Source organism: Lytechinus pictus, chromosome 3 (genome assembly GCF_037042905.1).
Source record: "Lytechinus pictus isolate F3 Inbred chromosome 3, Lp3.0, whole genome shotgun sequence".
NCBI classification, from domain to species: Eukaryota; Metazoa; Echinodermata; class Echinoidea; order Temnopleuroida; family Toxopneustidae; genus Lytechinus; species Lytechinus pictus.
The window spans coordinates 54840358-54847839 of NC_087247.1; the positions used below are offsets into that span (position 1 = coordinate 54840358).

A 7482-nucleotide genomic window follows, 5' to 3' on the forward strand; every position below is an offset into this window, starting at 1 on the left:
ACAACCTCTTACCCTGATAGCAGACACGGTCGTAATGACGTCATTAACTGATCGTAAAGTGGTAATACTCGTCATGTCGTCGTATCTATGACGTTCTTACGACGTAATTTTGACGACTTAGAATGGCAACTTTCTTTTGCATTTTTATTTGACCAGATTATGACGTGATTACGACGTCATTTACTGACCAATTTACGACAAGTAAATTTGCTTTCTTATATGACCAGATTATGACGTGATTTTAACGTCATTTACTGACCAATTTACGACAAGTAAATTTGCTTCTTATATGACCAGATTATGACGTGATTACGACGTCATTTATTGACCAATCTGCGACAAATAAATTTGCATTTTTATATGACCACATTATGACGTGATTATGACATCATTTATTTACCAAACAACGACAAAGAAATTTGCGTTTTCATATGACCACATTATGACGTGATTATGACATCAATTATTTACCAATCAACGACGAGGAAATTTACAAGTTTAATTTCAAAGCCACATACTATTTTGCCATTTTTTCAACCTTAATTGCCATGTTAGCAAGGCTATTTCTATTTAGAAAAGGAAAAGTAAAACTAAAAAAAAAATAGTACATAATTTTTTTTTTTAAGGTAAAGTATATCATTCTTCAAAGAAAAAAAAGCTTCAAAAGCAGTGGCAAAAATAATAATTTCTTAACTGGTTGCCAACCAAACCAAACAAGAGGAAGCTTTATATGTCAAAGAAGTGTGTATCTATTTTAAAACTGTTTTTTCGTAATTGGTGTCATGCTCCGGTGTCATGCAAACCCCCTAACTAGTTAGCTCAACAGCTCAACCCCCCCCCCCCCCCCCACCCCCGGGCTCATAAAAAAATTCATGATCCGCAGAATTAATTCACCGGGCGTCGGGCCTGCGCATGCGGGCCTGCGCATGCGCGCTGCACTGCATGCAACTGGCAAGTCACAATCATTTGAAAAAGGTGCGGTATGTGCCCGTTTTCCGCCGTTAAATGATGCATGCAGCCTAATTTTGGATCGAGAATTAAGTGCGACGAAGATGGCCGTAATAGTTCTACTACTTTAAGAACACGGGTCAGATTTGGACAACGACTTCGAAGGCATTCGCAGTAGACCAAACAGTAAGTTAGATAACAATTTTCTAAGATTTTAATTCTTTTCGGAGCGCGGCTTGCAGCTACGTACCGTAGCTAGCTTACCATTGGCTTTAGATTTCGTGCACTGACACTGCCCGGCCGGGGTGGCTGCGGGGAGCGCCGGCATGCTGTATAGGACAGGCTGCGCTGGTGGGCTCAGCCTCAGGGCCCAAGTCTGCACACAGATTAAGGTAAATGCCAGTTGTGGTAACGATATCAAAATGAGTTCGTACAGAATCCAATGAAAATGACCACCAAAGTGTCTGTCTATATTTATAAATAATATATGTGCCAAAGGTGGCAAAGGATTCTGGAAGAAATTGTGTAATTGCTGAGAAATCAGCAAAAAAAGCACAGGATTCGGGTCAAGCGTCTGGCTGACATTCAGTCAGAGCAATAATAATACACTGTCCCACGTGCTCTTATCTGTGTTGGTGATCTTCAGTGTGAACATTTTTCAGCGTAGATTTCAAGATTTCACAAAGTTCAGTTTATGTAACTGTACCAGATCAACATGTAGATCCTCGATGATATACTGACAATAAACCCTAAATCTCCCAGGGTATTTTGATTCTTGTCATTCCCGGGGGGGGGGGGGGGGGGGCATTATTGCCCCCCCCCTTAGTTATAAGTTATAAGATCTCAGCCGCGGATTGCGCGTTCACAGCGAAAATTTGCATGATGGTAGAGAATGACATAATCTACATAGTTGCATTGGTAAATTTCACTGAATTCATATATTTTTTTTTAATATGAATTAATTAATGCTAATTTATTCATGAAATCATACTTTTTGCTCTGATTCACTAATTAAAGCTCCTAGAATGCTATTTTTTTGGGTGAAAATATTCTTTATAGCATTCCTAACAATTTTGAATGAAAAAAATTCTGGTACCAAGACCGATTTCTTATGTATTTTATTTTTTTTATTATGTATTTCTTAGTTTTTTTACTTTTTGTTTTTTATTGTATTTTCGATGGAAATCGTTCCAGACCTAATTCTAATCATAAACAAGGCAAAATTAATTAATACCCCTTTCATAAACCTATCCTCCAATTAGCCGCCTAATAGTAATGCGGATAATTCAATAAAAATTGCGTTCACAAACTCCGAAAATTATCCGCATTATTTTTACGAGCGCCCGTCCTGAAAAAGGCGGATAATCGTCATGACAACTGGACACGCCCCCTCCGATGCGGTTGTGTTGGAAAAGGGTGACCTTGTGACCGCACCATGGCAATTATCCGCATTATTTGGAAATACGTTTATAAACTCAAAATCTTGTCCCGATGCTGCTATTATGCGGATAATTGCAGCATCAACATAATGCGGATAACTCTGGTCCTCCTCCGATTTTACGAGGGGTATAAAGGGGTATAAGTTTAATCAGTAAAAGTATAAATAATGATAAATTTATGAATTTTGGCTAAATACACAATTTGCATTGGATTGTACATGAAATCATGTTTATGAGCAATTTTGGGTCTGACATGCACTTACATAATGTTGCGTAATGTCGTAACCGTGTACTTGGGCATCACAAATTTGGTCTCAAAATTTGCGCGAGACTTGAAAGTAAAAAGTCAGTGAGCGGCGCGATCAAAAAATTTTGCGCGACAGCATAGTGATGAAATTTGTTGAGGGGGGGGTCAAATTAACCCCCCCCCCCCAGTTTCATAAGGGTTAAGGCCGTCACATGAAATGCCCTATATTCATTATTTTTCTACCAAAAGCACCATTTTGAGTAAGATTTTTAATGAATAGATCTGTTTGACATTTCAGGAGAAAGAGAGGGAGACACATAACCACCTGTCTCGGTGTCACACATGAGGAGTTGAGGAGGAAATGAAGTCGGTGAATATGACCTGGCCTGGGGGAGTTTCCAGAAGAAGGCCCAGAATCGCCGGATGCCAGGAGTGGAGATCCTTCGTTGCTGCCCTACATGCTAGGAGGCATCGGGCAGTAGGTAAGTAAGAAGGCTATTTCAGATGTCAAGCTTATTTTTTTGTTTGGGATCATTGGGAATCTCTATTATCAGAATCACGCAGATTTGGGTGTGTACAAACTCGGGGCACCTTATAATCTGTCAATGGTCCTGACTGTACTTCAAGGACTCTGTGATATTTTTATCATTTTTTCATTGTATTATCATTCATGGAGCCTAGACAAGTCTCTGTTGCCTGTAGAACTTTGTACACTAAGATGGATTTCCCTAGAAAATCCACCTTTCCCACAATAATTTTGGGGCAAACATTTAATTTGTCCAATTTGTACTCGTATCGTAGGAAGGTAACAATTTTGAAGGATCACTTTCTTACAATTCCAACGCTATATAATGCAATGACATGAACTTTAACTCAAGTGACGTACGTTTGCAAGAAATACAGAATTGGTGCACATGCATAGCTGATTGATTGTGCTAGTACTGGTACTAGATTCCAGGCTGACGCAGTGGATCAGTTTGGACGTTCTAATTTCAATGACAAGTTTAGATGGTAAATTGGCGCTAATAAAATTTAGCATTGGTCGATCTCGCGATGCCAGAAAACTAATTCCACCTCAAAATTTGTCGGATTTTTTTTGCAAAATATATATTTAATTGATCCTTGACCTGAATTTCAGCCAAATCAGGCATAGGGAATGGCTGTATTTCGGCCTCGAAGTTCGAATTCTCAGTCCTGACAGTCCTGGTGACCCCATAACCATTTAAAACACATAAAAAAAGGCATGAATTAAAATCATAATTATAAAAAAAATAATATGTTTTATGTGTCAAATAAATTGATTCTAAAATTTCATTCCTTATACAGAGATGGTTTAAGGTCTTGAGGGCATCATGCCCCCCCCCCCCCCGACTTGACTTTACATACATGTATTTATATTTGAAGTATAAATTATGTAACAAACCCCACATCGTTTTTTAATCATTTAAAATAAATTGAAAATTAATATTGAAACCATCTAGTTTTTAATGAAGATTAATAAATAGTTTATGTAGAAAAGGTTTTTATGTTTCTCCTCTTCTGTTATTTTTGTAGATGCTGTACTTTGAAACGGAAGGTGTCCTGCCAATAAATTTTCATCCCATCTGAAGTGCCTTGCCTGCCTGCACCCAGTCATCTGTTCCTGAGCATTTTCATTCTATTTTTCATCATCGTTCTTTTCGGCCTGTATGAAGTGAATTTCACATTGACTGGTGGAGCTGCTAAGTTGGCATTACAGGGCCACGCCGGGGTATGATCCTTGGGGTTGAACATCATGACTGCTAGTTGGTCGGTGAAGGTGATGGGATGGATCAATGTCACATGGAGTAAGATCGATACCAATCTGCTTTGCTACATTTCGTACATCTCATACGGATACGGATATTATTGCGACAGGAGTACTGTTCGATGTGGTCAAGCCTATTTGACAAAGCATTATGGTGTTAGTCATGTTATCAGAAACCGATTTTTCAAAATCATGAAGTTGCTTCAATTTAGTATCGATAGATATTTCAAGAGCGTGTAGACGAGTGAGCTTTTCATCAAGAATTTCACGCAATTTATTTTCGCGCTTATCCATATCATCATTGAGTTTTTGTCTATCGCGTTCCATTGACACGGCCACCGCTCTTTGAACGACTGTATCAATATGATCTAGGTATGCTGGGCTTTGTTTAGATCCAGTTAATGATGAAACAGAGGATTGTGTACATGCGTTAGCCGAGTGCAAGCGGCCTCTTGATCTGGTGGATATCTTAGACATGTTGTTAGAGATTACGTAATGATATAATCGAAAAGTGGGATAGGCTGTGCATCTGCCAACTCACCAGTCAACCAATTAGAGACGGCCTTCGAAAGTGACACAGCACGAAAATATCAATATGGGACTGGTCTAGTCAACACATAGATCCTGAAAAAAACCATGGAGACCGCAGACGCAAAATGACTTCCATACATAAAGATATGATGCACAATTTCCAGTGGGTTCAAAACACTGAACACATGCTATGCTGATACACAGACTATTTTAAGAACTTTATCAAGCATAGGAAATCTGGTATGAAATCTCTCAGCTCACATAAAAAGCCTACGTAGCTACATGTAGGGAAGAAAATGTGTAATTGCTGAGAAATGAGCAAAATAAGCATGTAATTCTATCAAATGTCAGGTATTTTTCGAATCGATTATAATACACTGTCCCACATATGCTTTTCTGTGTTTAGAGCGATCATCAGAATTATCGATTTTAAGTTAAAAAATTCATGATTTTACAAAGATACAAGTTTACATTAATGAACCAAATGTAGATAATGTACAATATATTGACAATTAACTTTGATTTTATAGATTTTCTCAAGAAATAATTGTTTGCTGCAACTACTGTCTTTTCCTTCTATGTGATAGTGTAATACAACAGTTCCACAAATTATTTTCATCAGACTTATTAATGTATGATTCTTTCACCCAAATGCAAGCTTCCATAAATCTTGAAAACTTTGCAACTCAGGTTTTTTTTTTTTACATACAGTATATTTTTTCCTACTACATAGTTGCCTTAATAGCCCACCTCTAGTAGTAACTATCTTAAAATGAGTTCGAACAGAATCCAACACAATCACCAGCAAAGTGTATGTATATATAAAAGATGTGTGCCAAATAGCTCGGGAAGAAAATGTGTAATTGCTGAGAAATGAGCAAAATAAGCATGTAATTCTATCAAATGTCGGGTATTTTTCGAATCAATCATAATACACTGTCCTGTCCCACATATGCTTTTCTGTGTTAGTGATCATCAGAATTATTGATTTTAAGTTCAAAATTCATGATTTTACAAAGATACAAGTTTACAATAATTTACCAGGGCCCCGTCTTACAAAGAGTTATGATTGATCCGATCAATCGCAACTATGGACGGTCAGCAATGTTAACATCTATTAAGCATGTTTGTTCAAAATATTTTCTAGCTATGATGTATGTTCATGCATTCATTGTTTTCTCAAAAATTCGCTGCGCTTCTTTTTGCATACAAAGGACATTGTGCAAATTTTTCGTAGAAAAAAATTGACACTGATGGATTTCCATAGAGTTATGATTGATCGTTCAATCGTAACTCTTTGTAAGACGAGCCCAGATCTAGATTATGTACAATATTTTGACAATTAACCTTAATTTAAAAGACTTTCCGAAGAAATAATTGTTTGCTGCAACTACTGTCTTTTACCCCTAAGTGATAGTGTAATACAACCCAAACTTTTCATAAGAATTAATGTACATGTATGATTCTTTCACCCAAATGCGAACTTCCATAAATCCTGAAATTATTCCAACTCAGGTATTTTTTTTTTTTACATATATTTTTACCTACATTACATAGTTGTCTAAAGTTGAAGGTATATTTAATTATTATTTCAATGAAAAAGCTTTATTCTTGGAGATCATTATGCCTCTGTTATGTATTAATGTGTATTTATACATGTACAATTGTATGTATTGGAATAACAAACATTGTAATTTCATTCCTTTGACCCTAATACTGCATTTTCATAGAAAAGTTTTTTTTTTTTCAATCTATTTAGATTTTTCAACTTTTTGTTTTCCTTTTTTTTTTTTTGCTGGTAATATGTTATGCAACTTTTATTTATTAATAGAATGTTTGCCACGATTGCGTAATTGAAATGCGTACATGTATTTGATTTCGTTTTCCATTTTTGTATATATATTCTTTTTTTTTGGGGGGGGTCATGTTCTTGAGACTGAGACAAGTTATGCAAGGCCCTGGCATGGAGGATCATTATATTGTTACTGGGAATGCTGGACATTGTCAGACCACCTCAGTATTCACAAAATATAGATAATCCTCAATGACAAGGTCTTTGAAGTGGTGTGTGTATGTACATTGCATGTAGAATTTAATCTTTAGGTCATTATCACGTCAGAATACGTTAAGATATCATAGTTGACTCCAAAAGACGTCATATTCATTTCAATATGCGACGTCAATATGACGTCTATTACTAGTCAGCAATATGTTGCAAAGTCGTCATTCAGACGTCGTAGTTGACTTATAAAGACGTCATAATAACATCAATATGACGTCTAAAACTGGTCAGGAATACGTTGCAAAGTTGTCATTAAGACGTCGTAGATGACTTTAAAAGACGTCATAATTACATCAATATGACGTCTAAAACCGGTCAGGAACACGTTGCACGGATGTCATTAAGACGTCGTGGTTGACTCTCGAAGACGTCATAATCACGTCAATACACGACGTCAATCTGACCCTTGATACTGGTCAGGAAAACGTTGTAAAAACGTTGCAAAGACGTCATTAAGACGTCGTAGTCA

The 7482-nt window shown here is 36.8% G+C and overlaps 1 long non-coding RNA gene across 1 annotated transcript; it reads left to right on the top strand.

Moving 5' to 3' along the window:
* The first annotated feature begins 964 nt into the window (after positions 1–964).
* On the top strand, positions 965–5653 carry LOC135153638 (uncharacterized). The gene is made up of 3 exons (XR_010293117.1): positions 965–1134; positions 2933–3116; positions 4189–5653. It is a non-coding gene; the product is annotated as an uncharacterized LOC135153638 (long non-coding RNA).
* The last annotated feature ends 1829 nt before the right edge of the window (positions 5654–7482 follow it).